Consider the following 21,347-nt stretch of genomic DNA (forward strand, 5'->3'; position numbering starts at 1 on the left):
ATCTCATTGGGTCACAGGGGACAGTCAGTAGTTCCACCTAGCCTCAATGCATAGGCAGTGGATACCTGACAGCAAGTTCTTTCTATCTGGGATTTGCAGCAGCTAGAAACCCATCCAGAGTTTGGGGCTAAATAATGAATTTCTGTTACCACCAAAGAATGCCTAACAAAGCTAGAAGAGGCAAAACCATCAAATATATGAACACCAGCAAAAGGACACACAGTTTACAAAGAACCAGGGAAATATGATACCTCACGAAAAAAATTGATAGTGGGCCCCAAATAAAAGAAGCCCTGCGATATAGTTGACAAAAGTCTCAGGAGAATCTTGTCAAAGGAGATTGAGGAATCAGAAGAAAATAGACAAAAATCTAACAAGGCCAAAATAATAATTTTTTCCAATCACATATTGAACACTGGCAGTGATGGTGTGTGTCTATGTGCATATTCTCTAATTCTGAGCGTGTGATGAGAAACTGTTACCATATACAGTGTCTGAACAATACTCATTTTGTCCTGTGTTGGTTCATGAGCAAATTGAAGATAGGAAAAATACAGTTCTTCGAGGGAAAAAATTTCTAATGTGTCTTTAATGATCAGAGTTTGGCTATGAGAAGCTGTTCTGAAAGAGAGATAGCTGTTATGGCTTTTACTGATGTAATATGGAATGCTGTAACTAACTGGACATCGATGATGAGGTGATAAGCTGGCTGAGGCTCCCAATCAATGCGTACCCACACATTTATCAGCCATTTAATATCTGTAATGTGTTTTATGGGAGCACAGGGATATAAAGTCAAACAGGATAGATGTTTCTTATGGAATAACATGGGAGAAACACGCATATGCACACATTATAAGAAAGAAAATACAAAACCTTAGTTATTGTGGTAAATACTATGAAGAATGATGCTGGCAATTTCTTAGGGTCTACAAATAGACAATGGTAGAGTTGAGGTCTTATTGTCAGTCATTTCTGTTGCCATTTACTAAGGGTCAGACATAGTGCGAGTGTCAGCTCAATGTCATATAAGGAGTTAATTTTTGCCAGTGGTATGGCTTGCATTAGCTTTTGGGACTGAGGCATTGCAGCAATTGAGCATCTGTAGGCAGATAGACCCAACTATGGAAAGGTATCAGCCAGCCTCTGTCATGGCAGTTGACGTGACTCTTGGGTCTCTGAACTGTGACTGGTCTAAATTTAGAGGCATTGTCAGTACAGAACACCAGATTTGTTTGTTTGTTTGCTTGCTTGTTTGTTTATATAATTTTTAGATTTTAAAAATTTTATATGTATGAATGCTTTGCTTAAACATATGCTGTGCACCATACGCAAGACTGATGCTCAGAGAGGCTAAGGCAGGGTTGTGGGTAGGTGGGGCATCAGATTGTTTGGAGCTGGAGTTAGGGATTGTTGAGAACACCATATGCATTCTGGGAATCAAACCTGGGTCCTCTGTATGAGCAACACATTTTTTTAATCCATGAAACATCTCTTCAGCACCCCTAAACCCTGGATTTTAAGGATGTAAAAAGAAAAATAAAAAAGAATGTAAAATAACTCAATGTTTATAGTAGTGAAAATAAAATATTTCTGGTATTATGATTTCAGTAAGATAATAAGTTTAGCTTATTTTCGGTAGTTTTTGCTCCTTAAAGCGTTAAAAACTATACATGAGACTCACATTACTTTCCTTCTACCATGCTATTTAAATGAAAATATGAGTCAGAAAAAGGTTGAAACAAGTGTATGATCAGGATTTGATCTAACACACCTAGAAAATGTTTGATAAGTGATAAATGTTTCCTTCATATTAAAAAAACAAGCAAACAAAATAGAAAACAAAACAACAACAACAACAAAAAAACCCAGAGCCAGTGAGATGACTTAGCAAGTAAAGGGTTTTGCTACTAAGTTCAAGAAACTGAATTCAATCCCTAGGGCCCACACAGCAGGAGAGGGCAGCCTCTGCAGGCTGGGGCTCACCTCCCTTCATGAGCTGTGGCCTGCGTTCCCCTCCAAATAAATAAGATAAACATAACAAAAGGTTAAACTAACAAAGTTCAGGGAAAATTTCATCAACAAATTTAGAAGTCTGACCAACGGAAATACAAACTAGAAGAACTGAACAGAATTATAATTTTTTTTTTTAAATATAGTATCCAAAGTGACAATGTCAACAGAAAGTATCAGCAGTAGGTGTATGAAGCAGAAGAAATGATGAGCTGAGAAAGAATATTGGCCAAAAATGCTCTGTGAAATAGGGTTTCACTCTATAGCCAAAGAAGATTGAAAGTTACCATGTAGCCCAAGCTGGGCTGAAACTCACCATATAGCCCAGGCTGGCCTTGAACTCATGTAAGTCATCCTTCTTTATCTTCTTACATGCTGGGATTAAAGTCATGAGTCACCACGCCCAGCTCTGAAAATTTTCAATGATAAAAGTAGGGAAAAAAGAGAAAAGAATGTTTACAAGAGTGACTACATACCACCAAGAAAGCCAGCCTTCATGTTACAGTTGACTCAAGAACAGAAGCGGAAAAATGCCCAGACCATGTTTAAGGAAGCAATGACTGAAAGAGCATCCAAACTCCAGATGGTTGGGGGTCTCCAGGCAAACTCAGCTGTAAAGTGCAGGGAACCAAGATGTATTATAAGCAAATTATTAAAACTCAAAGACAAAGAAAGAATTCTGGGAGCAGAAGGAAATAAGATACATCATTTTAGTGGGATCACTCAACAGGTAATGGTGCTTGCTGCCCAAACTCACAATCGGCGTCTGATGCCTCAAACCCATGGTAAAAGAAGAGACTCCGGCAAGTTTCCTCTGCCCCCCCCCCCCCACCAAATAAATAAAAATGTAATGAAATTATTTTTACAAAGAAAGTTCACATTCAAAGTTGTCTCAAAATGACTGTCCATGGATTTCTCTACTAAAACCTACAAACTAGGACAGAATGAAGTAACATGTTTAAGATGCTGAAGAAGCTGGGCAGTGGTGGCGCACGCCTTTAATCCCAGTACTTGGGAGGCAGAGACAGGCAGATTTCTGAGTTCGAGGATAGCCTGGACTACAGAGTGAGTTTCAGGACAGCCAAGGCTATACAGAGAAACCCTGTCTCAAAAAAAAAAAAAAAAAAAAACAAAAAACAAAACAAAACAAAACAAAACAAAACAAAACAAAAAACAAAAAAAAACCCCAAAACCAAAACAATAACAAAAAACAAAAACAAAACAGCATATCACTCTTAAAAAAATGCTGAAGAAAAACTACCAATTAATTAAGGTGGAGTCCTTCATACAGGAAATAAAAGATTGCCTAGACAGACAACATCTATGAATCACCACGAGGCCTGTCCTATATGAAATTAAACATTAAACATATGAATACATAAAACTCAGCAGTGTAATACCATTCAGAATACCCTAACACCTCAAGTTGTTGTGTAAAGCAGTTTATCTTTACAATAAATTGTTTTAACTGGGAGGTCCCAGAGACAAATTATTAAGAACTGTAAGAGCAATAAACTGTTAAGTTAAACAAACTTTTCCAATATATAAAGTATATCACTTTAATCTAGAAAGTGGGAGGAATGAAAGTGTTGAAATTCTATACAATTACAATTAAATTGCTACCAGTTTGGACTAGCCTATCACATATGTACTATTCCATATAAGTGTGTTGGCAACTTTTATGTCAACTGGACACAAGCTAGAGTCATCAGAGAGGAAGGAACTCCAATTGAGAAAATGCCTCCATAACATTGGGCTGTAGCCAAGCCTGTAGGGTCTTTTTGTTTGTTTTGTTTTGTCTGAGGCAGGGTTTATGTAACCTGGTTATGTAACCAGGGTCTGTATAACCCTGGCTAGTCTGGAGCTCACTCTGTAGACCAGATTGGCCTTGAACTCAGAGATCCACCTGCCTCTGCCTCCCAAGTGCTGGGATTAAAGGTGTGTGCCACCACTGTCCAGCTGGCATTTTCTTAGTTAGTGATTGATGGGTGAGGGCCCAGCCCATAGTAGGTAGTACATTCCCCAGGGCTGGTGGTTCTGGTTTCTATAAGAAAGCAGGCTGAGAAAGCCATGTGAGTAAGTCAGTAAGCAGCACCCCTCCATGGCCTCTGTGTCAACTCCTGGCTCCAGGCTCCTGACCTCTTCCAATGATGGATTATAATATGGAAGTGTAAGCTAAAACCAAACCAAACCAAACCAAACCAAACCAAACCAAACCAAACCAAACCAAACCAAACCAAAACCTTTCCTCCCCAACTTGCTTTTGGTCATGGTGTTTCATCATAGCAATAGAAACACTAAGACTGTAGTGAGAATTTTGGTTTCTTTAAAAAGACAGAAATGTTTTTAGAAATATATTTTTGTTTTGATCCCAGATATGGGACATAGGGCTGCTTTAGATTGTCCTCAGCAAATGGTTATGATTTGCCTTGTGCTCTAGCAGGGGCATAATTTTTCCAGCCACAGATAGTTTCTGCAAGTATATGATGTTTGGAATTCTGGGGACTCTTGAAAAGGTGCATAAGTGCTAATCCCCACCCCCACCCAATTCCAGCCTATGTTCCTTCTGCTGGAGGTGGTGGTTGCTTTTGTTGTAGTTTGTCAAGTGGTCATGCATAAAGAAATTAGAAGACGAAATTAGAAATGAGAAGACGAAATTGTCTTCCTGACAGTGAAGATCAAACTTGCCCCAATCAGAAGAAAGTAGTCTAATGATAGTCCCACTATCCTTTTTTCTCTCCTACCTAATATTAGGGGATTGAAAAGGAGAAAGCAAAAGGGTAGTAAAGGGTGGAAGAAAAAGACACCCACAAACGAGTAAACAGTCAAGTTACAAAGACAGTAAGCCTCACAGCAACTGAAAAGTAAAAACCTGTAGTCCCTCCATTCAGTAGCAACTGAAACAATTCAAAGTGTGGTACGATCCTCAAATCACAAGGACAACATGAGGAAGGGGTAAGATTCTATAGAACAACCAGAAAACAAGATACAAAGCAATGGCAGCTCGTCCTTACCTCATAATGATCACCCTGCATATGGATGAATTAATTCCAGCTACAAGACAAAGCGTGAAGGAAAGAGATACCAAAGAAAGTAATGTCAAACTACACTGCATGTGAAAGGCTCACTTCATTAGTGTAAGTAGGACTTACTTACAACTCAAAGTGGGGGTATAGAAAGTGTTCTATGCAAAAATGAAAGAAATAAGGATCAGCTACACTCATATTGGACAAAATAGGCTTTAAATCAAAGGCAATAAAAAGAGGCCATTATGTAACGATAAAGAACATGAAGAACACTCAACAAGAAAACAGTCATAAAAACATACACACCCACTATCAGAGCACCTAAATAGAGAAAGCTATCACTGAACGATCTGAAGGGAGAGACAGACTATCAGTGCAGCTGCAGCAGCAGAGCACCTCAATAACCCGCTTTTGATAATGGACAGATCGTCTAGACAGATCAATAGAGGAATACTGGACTTGAGGGTCACTGGTTTCATAAGCGCCTTTGAGGCAGAATTAGTTTCTAGCTTTAGCTCCTACTTTCTCCCTGGGGTTTAGTCCCCATAGCTTTTCCTCTCATCTCAAAGACAATGTTCTAGTTTAATTGTTTGTTTTGTAAAGTCTCACCATTTGAAGTGCAAATTCAAATGCCGGTTGGTTGCATTATAAGAAGACATCTCTCTTTCTCTCCAGAACTGCCAAGCAGCTGTTCTCCTTAACAGGAATGTTGTTTGCTTTGGACTCCTGGGATCACACTTACTCCCTAACCATATTCAGATGTTACTTTGTTACTATTTGTTATTTACTGGACATAAGCAATATTGATATTTAGTATTTTAAGGTTCATTACTGAGTGTTATCTCTGGTTGCTTAAAGATGTTTTGCCACTGAAATTATATCAGGATAGATTTTATCCGTAAGTTTTAATGTGTCCTATCTAAATTATATTTAAGATCAGTTAAAATGTTTTCTAAAGTCTACTGATTATACTTTTTCTTAGTATGTCATATATTTAGAATAATACCATTTAGTTGTAAAGTATTGGCAGACATCCAGTTTGTCTTTTGTTATTGATTTCTATATTACTTCCACTGCATAGGGCAATACATTATTTAAATGTTTAAAATATATCACAACTTGCTTCATGGACAGAGATGAAGCTACATTTGACAAGTAGTCCATGAAAACAGCTATTCCACAGTTGCTGGGCCATTGTTTTACGGTATTAAATGTGTAAGCTTTGTTCTTCATACTTCCTGTATTCTAGTTAATTCTTTCTTTTTACTCTATCATTTATTTAGAGATATTTCTGGAAGTTCCTACTGATGTACAGCACTTCCTACAATTTGTCACCCACGCCAATCTGTTACTGTTTTTTGTTTGTTTGTTTGTCTAACTGAGTGGGACCTAGTGACTCCCGTCTAAGAAATGAAACAGAATGAAAGTGGTGAACCATTTCCAAGATTAATATATAAAAATCTTCCTGCCTACTTTGGCCTTTTCCTCTCTCATTCTGGCACATGTCAGCAGCCATGTGCTGAGTGGCAGTGCAGATGGATGCCTGTGGCAGGGAACTGAAAGGGAAGTTTTGGTCAGCAAAAAACGGAAGTAAGACCATAAGGTTAGGTGTCTCAAGGAACTGAATTCTGCACCAACAATATTGGACAGAGCTTTTCTTAAAGTGAATCTTGAGAGATCTCAGATCAGTGGACATGGTCTTCTCCAAGACTCTATGAACAAGACTCAAGTTCACAATGAACTGAGATGTATATAATATGTTTTTACTGTTTAAGCAACTAAACTTAGGAGCAATTTATAGTGTAGCAATAATTATTACCAGAGAGATTAGAATATGGAGTTTCCTGTTTCTTTTGAACTATATTTTTTATTAATTCTTTGATCATTTTTATACATGAATAGTTTTTCTGTTAGAATTTTAAAACTTAATTTTAATAAAATACACAAAGTATGACCTTTCCTATCTCAATTATTTATTAGTGTTCAGCACTATGTGCACTCTCCTATTGCTATGCTGCCAAGCTCTAGAACGCTTTTCGTCTTGCAAAACTGACCTTGCTACTAAATACTAACTCTTCAGTATTCTCTCCTCCGTGACTCAGGTAGCCTCTATGGCTCCTTCTATCTCTGTGAACTTAACCTAGAATTTGACACCATGTTTGTCTGTTTTGTCTGGCGAACTTTAATTAGCAACTGATCTTAGGATGAATGTCTGCTCCAGCATATCAGGACTCTCTCCCTTTAACCTGGATAAAGTTCTATCACATGTATTACTTTTGTGAGAACCTGCCTTGCTGTTTTCCTTCGTGGCTACATGATCATACATTCCTGAGTTCATTAGTAATTCATGAAAGGTATTTTGTTGCTGCTGCTGTTGTCTTGCTTATTTTTGATTTTTGTAGCCCTGGTCCTTGACCCCTGCGTCTTGTGGATGCCAGACAAGTTCTCTACCATAGACTTCCATCTCCATAGCCAAGAGTTCAATTTTATAGCCCATTTGTTACATTTTAAGGGTTCTGGGCTTGATAAGCTTTTGTTCTCATTTTTGTTTGCTTCTATGTCAATCTTGTTATAAAATCGAGGCTGTCCTCAGCCTCTGAGCTCTGGAATTACAAGCACGCATCACTGCACCTAGTTAGCTTGCTTTTATGTTAGCCACACTAATGGGTATGGTATGTGTTTTAGAAATTTTTGGCTTTATATAAAGGTTAGACATTGTTAATAAGTCATACATTGAATTTTCATTAAAATATGGACACTATTAAAAATATCAAATGATCCTGCATCATTTTCAGTCAACATGCAAGATACAAAATCAAGGTGTAAAAATCAGTAGCTTTCATACACACCAGTAACAAACTGGCAGAGACTGAATGTAGGACCAATATCCCACTTACAATAGAGCCAAATGGGGGAAAGTGCCTGAGAATAAACCAAAGGAAGGAAGCAAATGAAACCTTCCACAGCAGGGCATCCTTCCCCATCTGTGCCTGCTGACTTTCATAGGCGGCTCAAGGGCAGAAACCATGTCTTATTTCTTTTCCCTTTGCACCTTTCTAAGAGGTTCTTTTAGCTTTTTATTTCTCTAACTGCTCAGCGAATTACAGAAAAAAAAGGTGAGCCCAGAGTACTATTCATTCAAAAAAGATTATGCATGTAAGGTTGCCCCCGGGCAAGATAGACTGAATGAGAGGATAAACTAGTGTGCCAGCTGTTTCTTTATTCCCAAGAAAAGAGGAAAGTGATTCTGGGCTGGGGCAGAGAAGAAACAAAGCCCAGTTCTTCCATTTTAATATCATTAGACTGTATAGGGCGCACAAAGCTCTGGCTGCTAAGGGCTGTGCAGGCTCCACCTCGGGAAAACCAGGCAATCAGATGTTGTGGCCTATCTTCTAGGAATGAGGCTAAATGTGGACCACATCCCACCAGTGGTAATTAAAGAAATAAGAGATAGGGAAATCTTTGCTCAGTCCTCCCGGTGGGATGCACACTGTCACCTGACCCACTTCTACATGGCTCCAGTCACCTCCCAGGAGTAGGCAGAGCCCCTAGTGATGCACAAGAAACTGCTTTGTAAATATAGAGCAGGCACATAGCTTCTAATACTTGATGGTCTTGATGCTGCTGGTTGGGGATTGAGGAATGAATAATTGATAGCAAAGTTTTCCATATTCAAGATAGAAGCCTAAGCCTGAACGTGATTGTGTGTGTGTGTGTTTGTGTGTGTGTGTGTTTGTAACATGAGACATACAGACAGATAGATGATAGATATGACAGGCAGATAGAAGATAGAGCTAGACATACATTAGACATTAGAAGATGGGCTTTCTCTAAAGGAAGGCCAAAAGACAGTGATTGGAAACGTGCCTGTTAGGTTTACTGGGCTATTCTGTAATTGATGATCAGGTGACACAGCAGAAGATGACTCTAAGAATTGAGCACTGTATGGGCACAGAAGTTGGCAGGTTTCCCTGAACTCTGATTCTGGGCAGATTCTTAATGACAGAAGCAGAGAAATGTAACTAAGGATGCTGAAGAGAGAGCTGGCGATCAGCAGAGGTGGAGTCAGGAAGAGATCACAGAGGACACAGCACATCCCTCTCTGCACTGAGCTTGCCTCAGCCTCACCATCTATCTTCACTCTCAGTGTCTTCACCAAGACCATCCTGGTCCCTCACTGTGCCTATCCGTGTCCAGGTGCTGAACAGCACTGGGTCTTCATCTTTCCAGGGATGGCAGAGAAAACCGACACAAACTAGGTCATCACCACTCTATGTGATAAGAGCTGTCACAATGTGTACAGGGTCTTTTGAAATATGGTGGGAAGAGCTGCTGATTCTGCATGGATGTAATGAGAGAGGAGCTGGTATTTAGGGAAGACATTATATATAGCTCCCCTTTATAATATCAGCTCTCTGGTGTGCCCTCCTGGACCTCTAGTAACTTTAACTTGAGTCCCTGTTAGCTCAAACTCATCACCTACAAGGACTAACATCAGCTGTGTCCCAACCAGTTTGGGTGAGTCTCAGTTTTGCTCTTTCTCCTCTGGATGGAAGATTCCAGCTGTTTTTATTGTCCAGAATCTGATGTATTAAAAAAGCAACTCCAATGTTGCCTCCTCCATGAAGCCTTCTCTGACTACTCCCAAGACTAATTTCTGAGCTCATTGTCTGGAATTCCACTTTAACACTTGATAACTTGTGTGTGACATCGCACACCTACATGAAATCCCCCTCATTTTATATTTATTTCAAGCAAAGAGTCTGGAGATACTTGTGCACAGTATTTTTAGTTCAGCTATAATTGACTGTGATCCATTGCATGAAGTCAGATGTAGAATTTGGAGTGTGATGTAGCCAATCAAAAAGCTAGTGAGATGCCTCAGTGCAGGAAGGTAATTGCTACCAAGGATGACAACCTGAGTTTGGTCACCAGGATCCACATAGTGGATCTACTCTACCTCTGGTGGTCGCCAGCTCTCTCTTCAGCATCCTTAGTTACATTTCTCTGCTTCTGTCATCCCCAAAGTATCCATGCACTTCCACATACAGACCATGGCATATGTACACACCCCTTCCCTCACACACAATAAAGTAAATGAAAAAGTGTTTGGAAATGGCAAACATATTGAGAAAGAAATCAGGGAAGCAGTACCTTTCACGATAGCCTTAAAAATACCTTGGGCTAACTATAAATAAGCAAATGAAGGACTTGAAAAACAAAAACTTTAAGAAATGTAAAGAAAGAAATCAAAGAGGACAGCAGGTTATGGAAAGATCTCCCACACTTATAGACAGATAGGATTAATACTTTGAAAATCTCCATTCTTCCAAAATCAATCTATGGGCTCAGTACAATCTCCATCAAAAATCTAACACAATTCTCGACAACTGAAGAAATAACCTTCAACTTCATATACAAACAAACAAACACCCCTAGGTTAGCTAAAACATTCCTGAATAATAAAAGAACTGTTGGAGATATTATTATCTTATATTTCAAGTTGTATTACAAAGGTATAGTAATAAAAATACCCCCCAATCTTGGCCCTAGCACTGAGCAGTTCCTGGGCAGCAGCTCTGCACCCAATCTCACAGAACCCAGAAGAAGCAAGCCTCCCAGGAGCTCTAACCCATGCAGTATCTTATGTAAGGAGACAGCAACACCCACCCCAAACAGGGAGTAACTGGGACCCACTAGGACCCAGGAAGTCATTCTTGGCCCAGAGCACTGGTTCCTTCCAGTCTGGGCCTGGGGACTAAGCAGATCCCTCGTGGCAGCTCTAACCCCAGGAGCAACACCCACTCCACACAGTTCTGACACAACCAAAAGATAATAGGAAAGACAGGCTCCAGTCAAAGACAGTGCAGGTAGCACTAAGGAGTTCCAGATGGTGAAAGGCAAGCACAAGAACATAAGCATCAGCAACCCAGGGAACTTGGCATCAGTAGAACCTAGTTCTCCTGTTGGGAGCCGACTTTAGCAGAAATCGGCTAGATCAACTTTGTAACCATCTGGAACCATATACCCTGACGAAAGATTTGGTTTTCAATAGCCTACAACAGCTAAAGCACACTCTGATATCCCACATATTTTGTGTTGCTGTTTACTGCCCCCAGCTACAAGGTGTACGTGGTGGCCACGCCTGCAAGGTATTGCAGTTCACGTGCTGTCCACGTGCTATCTACGCCATACATGCTTATAAGGCGCACGTGCTATCCAAGCCTGCAAGGCATTGTGGTGCACGTGCTGTCCACGCTATAGATGCCTGTAAGGCTTACGTCATATCAACACCTGCAAGGCACGTGGTATCCACGCGCCTACAAGGCACGTGGCAAAAGCCTATAAATAGCTCAGAATTCCCTTCAATAAACGAGACTTGATCAAAATCTCTGTCTTGTCTCCATTCTTCGCGTCTCTTCCCCTTTATCCCCACTCTCTCTCTCGCTAGACCCTGACCCTCGGACCGGAACGGGCAGTACAGGCTGCAACAGTTTGGCGTCCAACATCGGGCTCCAGTTAGTGCAACAGTTTGGCGCCCAACGTGGGGCAGCGGGAACGAGAGACCCAGTGAGGGACTTTACGGAAGAAGGATCTGTTGGTTGCCACAGGAATCTGCTACATTGAGAAAGGTAAGAAAAATGGGACAAGAAATTAGTCAACCTGAATCCAACTCTCTGTTTTGGTTTGTTTCGAGAAAGGTAATGAAAATGGGACAAGAAATTTGTCAGCTTGAATTCAACTCTCTGTTTTGGTTTTGTTTGCTGCTCACATGTGTTAATTTTCTGCTTTTGTTCTTAAATGCTGTCATTTTGGTTCAAAATAAAAAGAAGCGTAAGTTAGAATCCAAAATACAGCCAAAGGTTGATGACAATTTGTCAGAGCCAGATTGTGCTGACCAAGAGGAAGAGGAAGTCAAATTTTATGACGCTGAAATGCCCTTTCCCTATGTGCCTCTACCTCCAAGTGCTCCCCCAATGGAGACAATGGTTGTAGATCCTAAAAAGGAGTTACAGGACAAAATTACTACCCTTAAACAACTGATAGAGTTAGAAAAAGAGTATCAGGGCTTAAGTAACCAGTTACAGAAATTAAGGACAGGGAAGAGGTCTCAAGAGACTAACTGCGAAAATCCCCCGGATTTTCATGTTCCTCAACCTGGTGTCCAAAGGCAGTCCCTATCCTCTAGCTTTAGTTCAGTTACAGATCAGCCAGAGGAGGGAGACGCTAAGGCTTTCCCTGTATCAGAGACCAGAGACGCTCAAGGGGTTGCTTGGAGACATCACACAGGGTTTAATTTTCAAATGATTAAAGAATTAAAAAATGCAGTATCTCAATATGGTGCCACTGCTCCCTTTACTCTTACAATTTTAGAATCTGTTGCAGAGGAGTGGCTAACTCCTAGTGATTGGAATATGTTAATGAGGGCAGTTCTTAGTGGTGGAGACTATCTTATTTGGAAATCAGAGTATCATGAGAATTGTAAAGAGACAGCTAGGAGAAACATTCAGGCAGGCAATGGTTGGTCCTTTGATGCCTTAGTAGGAGAAGGGCAATTTGCTTCTAGTGATAACCAGATACAATATGACCCAGGTTTATTTGCTCAAATTCAAAATACAGCCATGAAGGCTTGGCATAAACTCCCGGTAAAGGGAGACCCTGGTGCATCTTTAACAGCAGTCAGGCAAGGGCCTGATGAACAATTTTCTGACTTTGTTCATCGATTAATGACAACAGCAGGGAGGATTTTTGACAATGCAGAGGCAGGTGTAGATTATGTGAAACAACTTGCATATGAAAATGCTAATCCTGCCTGCCAAGCGGCCATTAGACCTTATAGGAAAAAGACAGACCTTACGGGATATATCAGACTCTGTTCTGACATTCTCCCACACTAGAAAGTCCTGAACTCCCCATATCACCAGGAAAGTAAGATTCAGATTTAAAATCACTTCTAATGATGATGATAGAGGACTTTAAGAAGGACATAAATAACACTCTCAAAGAAATTGAGGAGAACACAGATAAACAGGTAGAAGCCCTTAAAGAGAAAACACAAAAATCCCTTAAAGAATTACAAGAGAACACAACTAAACAGGTGAAGGAATTGAACAAAACCATCCAGGACATAAAAATGGAAGTAGAAACAATAAAGAAGTCACAAAGGGAGACTACTCTGGAGATAGAAAACCTAGGAAAGAAATCAAGAGTCATAGACACAAGCATCACCAACAGAATACAAGACATAGAAGAGAGAATCTCAGGTGCAGAAGATGCCATAGAAAATATTGACACTACTGTCAAAGAAAAATGCAAAAATGCAAAAAGTTCTTAACACAAAACATCCAGGAAATCTTCCCTAACCTAAAGAACAAGATGCCCATAAACATACAAGAAGCCTACAGAACGCCAAATAGACTAGACCAGAAAAGAAATGCCTCCCATCACATTATAATCAAAACACCAAATGCACAAAACAAAGAAAGAATATTAAATGCAGTAAGGGAAAAAGGCCAAGTAACATATAAAGGCAGACCTATCAGAATTATACCAGACTTCTATACTATAAAAGTGAGATACTATAAAAGTGAGAAGATTCTGGACAGATGTCATACAGATCCTAAGAGAACACTAATGCCAGCCCAGGCTACTATACCCAGCAAAACTCTCAATTACCATAAATGGAGAAACCAAGTTATTCCACGACAAAACCAAATTTACACAATATCTTTCCACAAACTCAGCACTACAAAGGATAATAGCAGGAAAGCTCCAATACAAGGAGGGAAATTATACCCTAGAAAGAACAAGAAAGTAATCCTCTTTCAACAAATCCAAAAGAAGATAGCCACACAAACAATGCCACCACTAATAACAAAAATAACAGGAAGCAACAATCTCTCCTTAATATCTCTTAACATCAATGGACTCAATTCCCCTAATGGACTGGATACATAAACAGGACTCAGCATTTTGCTGCACACAGGAAACCCACCTCAGTGACAAAGACAGACACTACCTTAGAGTAAAAGGCTGGCAAACAATTTTTCAAGCAAATGGTCCTAAGAAACAAGCTGAAGTAGCCATTCTAAAACCTCCAGCCCGAGAACACAAAGGAAGGGACTCAGGGCTCCACCTGTATAGGTAGTTGAGTATGGCCTTGTCAGGCATCAGTGGAAGTGGAGGGCCTTGGTGCCTGAAAGTTTGGATTCCCTAGTGTTGGGGTATTCGAGAGCAGGGAGGTGGGAATGGGAGGATGGTGGGAGTACACCCTCATAGAAATAGGAGGAGGGGGATGGGATAAGGGGTTTTGGGGAGGGAATGGGAGAGAACATTGAAAGGTAAATAAATAAAATATCTAATTTAAAAAAAAAAACAGTAATGGGTCTGGTAATTGTAGTTGAGCAATCGAGACTTTTTGTCAACAATTTAATACTGGGATTTCGTATAATCCTCAAGGACAAGGTATTGTGGAAGAGGCCCATGGAACTTTAAAAAGATTGATGAGACATACATTGCTGAGACAAAGAATGATGGCAACCTGTGAGCTTGCTGAGTGCCCTTACAAGGGTGACTGGGGAGCTGCATTGGACATATGTTCCTGACCCACCTTTGCTTGACTATAACCCAGATGGAACAAGCTGCCTTGCCTCAAGTTTTTAGACCTTGTGGGATAGAGAATCAAAAAGAGAAATTATGTCTCTTGTATTCTTCTTAAAGATGCCCAGCTATTAGGACTTAATCATGTACTGGTCTAGAAATCAATCCAATATGGGAAATAACAGTCTACTTTGGGAAGACTGGATCTGGACTCTGTCAGAGACATATTTGGAAGCTAGCTGCAGTTCACTATGATGTTAGGATAGCAAGAGATAATGTTAGGATAGGATCTGGATTTCAAACAAGGGTTAGTGCATGTTTTAAGGCTCTTTTAATTGTCAAACTAAAATTGGTTTTGTCTCTTCTACAGCATTTATTCTAAGTTGCATTGACTGTATAATTTCCAATTATGTTGGTGTGTTGAAACCTGGCATGTCTGTTACAGGGGCCTATCAACCAGCTTTTGTCTCACTGAACTGAGTATTAGAAAATCTTGATTCTCTGAAGAAAACTTGAAAGTGCTGGAAGAAGTGAGTTAGGCTTTATGCAGAAGCAAGAGGGTAGCAGGCTTGATTATTGCTGGTATAACAGCTTTAATTCCATTAATTGCTAGTACCACTGCTTCTGCAATAGCATTGACACAAGAAGTTAAGAAAACTATCTTTGTTAACCATCTAGCAAAAAAAATGTTACTAATGTATTGAGTATACAAAAGGATTTATATAGGTATCTGGAACAACGAATGATGCTATATAACCCATTCAAATTATCTGAAGGAGGTTCAGGGTTCAAGAGTTAGGAGCCATCCCAAGTGTCATGACAAATATCATTGGAGTAGTGTTACTTTTAAAATTCACAATGATTGTCATTATAATTAGAAAAAAAAGTTTAAAGACACCTGTAGGATATATGGCATAATCCTAACACCTCTCTGGTGTGTTAACTTTGCATAGTGAGATTATGAATTTAAAGAATGCTGCTCTGTTGACCTTTGGTGCTGCAGGCAATGCTGATAAAATTATCTATGGCCTGAGCTCAGTATTTCCATTTTGGACAAATCTCGGGAATGGCATATATAGCTTGGTCAGTTTAGCCAAGCTATATGTCCTGGGAATACTTTTATTCCTGCCCATCATATTAAAGCTTATCTTTAACAACATCAACATGTTGCCAGCCAAAGTACATGGTTTAAACCTGAAAATGGACCCCAGACCGAGTTATTAAAGTAACAGGCTGGCAAGCCAAGGACAAGTAAGATTCTGTGAAGAGCCTTACCACCCTTAGAAGTACATTGCCTTTAGTAATGTATATTCCATGATGGGTAAGGAAGGCATTCTTGTCAGAACGACCTAAGACAGGCTCAGTCTTTTTAACAAAACAAAAAAGGGGGAGAGGTGGAGAGCCTTTGGGGCTGCTTGGCAAGAAGCTGACATGGGCCATGGATAAGGAAAGGGGCTGCTTGGCAGGAATATGACATTGGCCAAGGACAAGGAAGTAGGCTTCAAGCAGAAATATGACATTAAACTAGAACAAAGAAGTAATCTCAGGCAGTAATCTAAATTTTAGGCTAGAATAAGGAAGTAGGCTTCAGACATGAAAATGACCTTGGGCTAGGATAGGGAAGTAGGCTCAGATACTTTGGTCATTTTGATAAACCTTTAGAAATAGTGATCACAGGAGTGTTCATGTAACTGGGTTTAATGCCTTGCTTTTTTTTTTTTTTTTTTTTGACTATTTGTGTATATTGTATTGCTTGTTCCTCGACTATTTGCATCTATTGTATTGTTAGACCCTCAACCTAGAACTGACCTTAATACATGCATGTAATCAAAATGGTATAAAAAGGATAAAGAAAGAGGGGGTATAGAATAGGGGGTTCTAGGGAGGGGAAATGGGGAAAGGGGATGACATCCATATTGTAAATACAGATATCCAATACAAATCCTTTCAAAATTAAAAAAATAAAAATAGCACAGTATTGACATAAAAACAACCATACTCATCAGTGGAATTGAAAACCCATAGATAGTTCCACATACTTATGTACATCTGATTTTTAAAAAAGCAGCCTAAAGCACACTCGGGAGAGATTGTGTGTGGAGAACACACAGTGTTCACACTGGTAAACAGCATCTTCAATAAATGATGCTGGTCAAACTGGACAGCTGCATGTAGACAACTGAAAATAATCCATATATATCATCTAGCACAGAACTCAACTCCAAATGAGTCAACCAGAGACCATATTTGCTAAACCTGATAGAAAAGAAGAAACAGTTTTGAACTGATACAAGAAAGGACTTTCTGAACAGGACACCAATGACATAGCCATCAAGCTCAACAATTAGCAAATGGGACCTTATGAAGCTGAAAAGATTTTGTATGGCAAAGACCACCATCACTGGGCTAAAGCAGCAGGCTACAGGGTGGGAAGAGATCAGTACCAATTATGCATCTGATAGAGGTTTTATCTAAAACTATAATGTAAAGAACTTTAAAGGGGGGGGGTGTGCCTGAACATCAAGAAAGCAATTAAGCCAATTAAAAAATGGGTATCAGACTAAACAGAGAGTTCTAAGAAGATGAATCACAAATGACTGAGAAATACTTTAAAAAATATTCCGCAACCTTAGCCATCAGAGAAATGCAAATTAAAACCACTCTGAGATTTCATCTCACTCAAGTCAGAAAAAGCAAAGATCAATAAAATAAGTGATATCATGGGCTGGTGAGGATGTGGGGAAAGGGAAACACTTATTGCTATGGGGACTGCAAACTTGAACAGCCACCATGGAAATCCATGTGGAGATTCCTCAGAAAGCTGAAAATTGATCTACCATAAGATCCAGCTGTGTCATTCTTGGACACACATCCAAAGGACTCTACATCCTACTATAGAGGTTCTTGCTCATCCACGTTCATTACTGCTCTGTTCATAACAGAAAATGAAAAACAGAAAATGAAAGTAGCATAGAGTAGATATTCATCAACCAATGAATGGATAATGGAAAGGTGGGACATGTGTACAATGGGATGGTATTTTCCGTTGAGAAAAATTAAATTAATAAATTTGTAGGGTAACTGGGTGGAGGTAAAAACAATTATTCTAAGTGAGGTAACCCAGACCCCAAAAGACAGATATTGTATGATTTTTTTTAATATGTGGATGTTATTAAGTTTTAGATTTGTATGTTTCAATCAGAATACCCACAGAGGTTAGCTAGTAAGGGACTAGGGAGGAGGAGAGGATCATCCAAGGAAAGAGAAATGGAGTCTAGTGTTATAAAGAGACAAGGAGGGAAACTAGGAGAATTAAATTGGGAGTGGTATGGGTGGGAGGGTAAAGGAGGGAGCTAGAGGAGGTACAACAAAAACTAAAGGCCTTTGAAAGAAGCATATGCAAACCTACCATTGTAGATGCTTCCTAAAATACATACATAAAAGGAATTTAAATGGAGTCACCATATAATGGGACAGGCAATGCCCCAACTAAACATCTTATGCTACAAGTACAAAACGGATTCCATGTTTTTATGCCTTTTTATTTTGTTGTTGTTGTTCAGTTTGTCTTAATTTCCTGTTTTTGAGAGAGAATGAGAAAGCATGGGGGATAGGGAACTGGGGAGGATCTGAGAAAAGCCAGAGGAGAAGAAAGAAGATGATTAAAATACATTGTATGAGAATTTTTAATTCAAATTAATTTTAAAGTAATATCTTTACCTCTTTTACTGAGTCCCACCATCCTTGGCCATGTATGCACTAAGACTGTGAAGAAGGTGCCTTGGGTCATCATCAAGAAGTAACACACTGGCCTGGGTAATGACTTTCACACCAAGAAGTGCGTGTGCAAAGAGATTGCCAATATCCCCAGTCAGAAACTTTGAAACAAGATAGACGGCTATGTCACGAATCTGATGAAGCAGACTCAGAGAGGTCCGGTGAGACGTATCTCTATCAAGTTGAAGGAAGAAGAAAGAGAGGAGAGACAATTATGCTCCTGAGTTCTTTTATTCCTAGATGTGGAGAACATTGAGATACATCCTGACACCAAGGAAATACTGAAGCTTTTGGACTTTGGCAGACCCTCTAACCTTCTGGTAGGTCACTCAGCCTACGGTTGGGATGAATCTCAAAACACCACATGGAGCTGTTTAATCTGTTATGTTATATTTTCAATAAGCCTGAAAACAAAACAAAACAAAAAAACCCCAATATATTTACCTTCTAAAATATGTTTGTATTTAAAAAAAAAAAAACTATTTCATGAATATGAGTACACTGTGGCTGTCTTCAGACACACCAAAAGAGGGCATGGGATCCCGTTACAGATGGTTGTGAGCCACCATGTGGTTGCTGGGAATTGAACTGAAGACTTCAAGCAGTCATGGCTCTTAACCACTGAGCCATTTCTTCATCACTGTGTTTGGATTTTCTAATTCCCCCACTAAGTGTGCTGAATTTGTTCTACTATAAAGATGTCTTACTATTGATTTAATACACACATTTTCCCTAAAACATAAAATTTAAGGCATTAGATTGTAGAAGTCATTATCTAATATTTCGTATTATTTCTAGTAGAGTATAAACATGGTACCCAATAAGCTTGGAATGAATGAATGTGTGAGTGAGTGAATGAATGAATGAATACATTTTACTTTCTAGGAAAAATTTAAGCATACCCTTCCCTCCATACCCCATATACCTAGTCTCAATATGGAGGCCTTTCTTTTCTTGTGGCTACAATTCTCAATAGCATTATTGTTTCCTGAAGGCCATTAAATATTATTTGCTCAACCTGAGACTTTGGTCTCCACTAGACGCCAGAGAAATGGGGAATAAACTGATGGATGAAATGGAATGCTGTAAACAATAATAAGCTGTAAACAATAATAAGCCTTAGTCTGTCCCCTGGGTAGAAGGAGTAAAAGCTAATTCTATTAGGTTGTGAGTAGTGATGTCATGAGGTAGGAATTCTTGAGCGGGGGGGGGGGGGGGGGCTTTGCAACCAACACCACCAGCAAAGTAACAGTTCACAAGAGGAAAGAAGGAAATCTGGTTCAGCATGACTAAGTAGCCAGTGTTAGTACAAACTTCTAGAGTCTGATTGACCTTGGGCCCATTATTTTAGGCATTTTTAAGTACAGCATGATTTGGAAAAAAGTTTCCTAGTGTAACACAATCCATGTTCACATGGAAGATTAGAAGGTTCCATGCGACCCCTTAATAAAAACCTTTACCTCACTCTTGGGGGCTCTACACCATGACCTCATACTTATTTACTTCTCAATGAGCCCCATCTAATTCCATCACACCAGGTGCCACACTTCGGACATATGAATTTTGGAGGACAAAGCTTCAGTCCCTTATACAACCCTACCCAGACAGAAACTTCTAACCCAAGCTTTGGCTTTTGAGGACCCAATTCTTATGTCTAGCTACACGGCTTGTATCCAAGGAGGCCCACTCTTTTCTGCTGTCCCAAGAAGATAGTATAGAGAACACTTACTTGTGGTCTGGGACTTTCTATACTCTTCTAGAAAAAGACTCATATGATGTCCGCTTACATTTTCATTTTGCCAAGCTAAAGACTTTGGACTTCAGCCTTAAAACTTTGGAGACTAGCCAAATATTTTTAACAATCAAATAACAAGATCAGATTTGGATTTTTTCTTTTAAAAGTATGCTGAAGCAGAGAGGATGGTGAATCTGGAGGCACAAAAGACTTTTACTTGTCTATTGTCTTAAGTAATTCAAATGAGAAAAAGTGGCATCCTGAACTAGTGAAGCACAATTGAACATGGGACAGAGAAAAATTCAAAGACTATTAAGGAGGTTACAACTGTTAGCTGTAGAAACTGTGTGTGTGTGGGGGGGGGGCGGGTATAAAGCAGGTAAATGCTAATCATTGGCTCTCTCCCACGGGATCCCACAGAAGTCCTAAGACGGGATTTTCTGGAAACAGAATGCCATTGGCTTTGCTTCAAACTCAAGTAAGATGCATCTCTGTTACTGATACTGTTTGTAAACTACTGCTCCATGTGACTCCTCCTATTGGGAGGAGCGGCTGTTGGCAAGATCAACTGAGCAATCCTGGAAGTAGACCTCATTTTACCCTGGCCAGTGGTGGCTAACAGGAACGGCAGAGCTTCACTAACTCATCTTTCACTGAGGCCTGACAGAATCCAACAGGACTAACTCCGGAAGGCATTTTTTTTTTTTTTTTTTTTTTTTTTTTTTTAATAACACAGAAGCCTCTTTTTGCTTCCTGGGCTTCTCTGGGTGTCAATCGTTTGCATCAAGCTGCCTTACTGCACCAGATGATCTGCCTGGAATAATTATGCCAGGAAAAGCTTCTCAGCCCCGATCAACACCTACCACTTATTGAAGAGCTGGAAATTCGGACTCTTCTAGCCATACTTCATTTTTGCTTGCACCAGATCTCAGTAATGAATCGATTGAGTTGGTTGAGAGTTTAACATTAACTTTAATGCCAGTTCTTTGCCCTGTTAATAGCCAAGCCCATAAACGCACCTGCTATCTCTGTTAAGCTAATGAGGCAGGAGAAAAGGATGTGGGGATGGCAGGTGAGTCCAGTTCTTCATCTCCCCTGAGTCTCTGGTTGCCCAGGCAACTTGTCCTTTAACTGTAAGTGGTGGTGTTTTGCTTTTCAAAGTTGTTTATCCTACCCTGCATTAGCAGCCTGCCCTC

General features: G+C 39.8%; 1 pseudogene; it reads left to right on the plus strand.

Moving 5' to 3' along the window:
• LOC117694005 (small ribosomal subunit protein eS17 pseudogene) overlaps positions 1-18,794 on the plus strand; it is a 32,313-nt pseudogene extending 13,519 nt beyond the window's left edge.
• The last annotated feature ends 2,553 nt before the right edge of the window (positions 18,795-21,347 follow it).

The sequence above is a fragment of the Arvicanthis niloticus genome, chromosome 1, assembly GCF_011762505.2.
Source record: "Arvicanthis niloticus isolate mArvNil1 chromosome 1, mArvNil1.pat.X, whole genome shotgun sequence".
NCBI lineage: Eukaryota > Metazoa > Chordata > Mammalia > Rodentia > Muridae > Arvicanthis > Arvicanthis niloticus.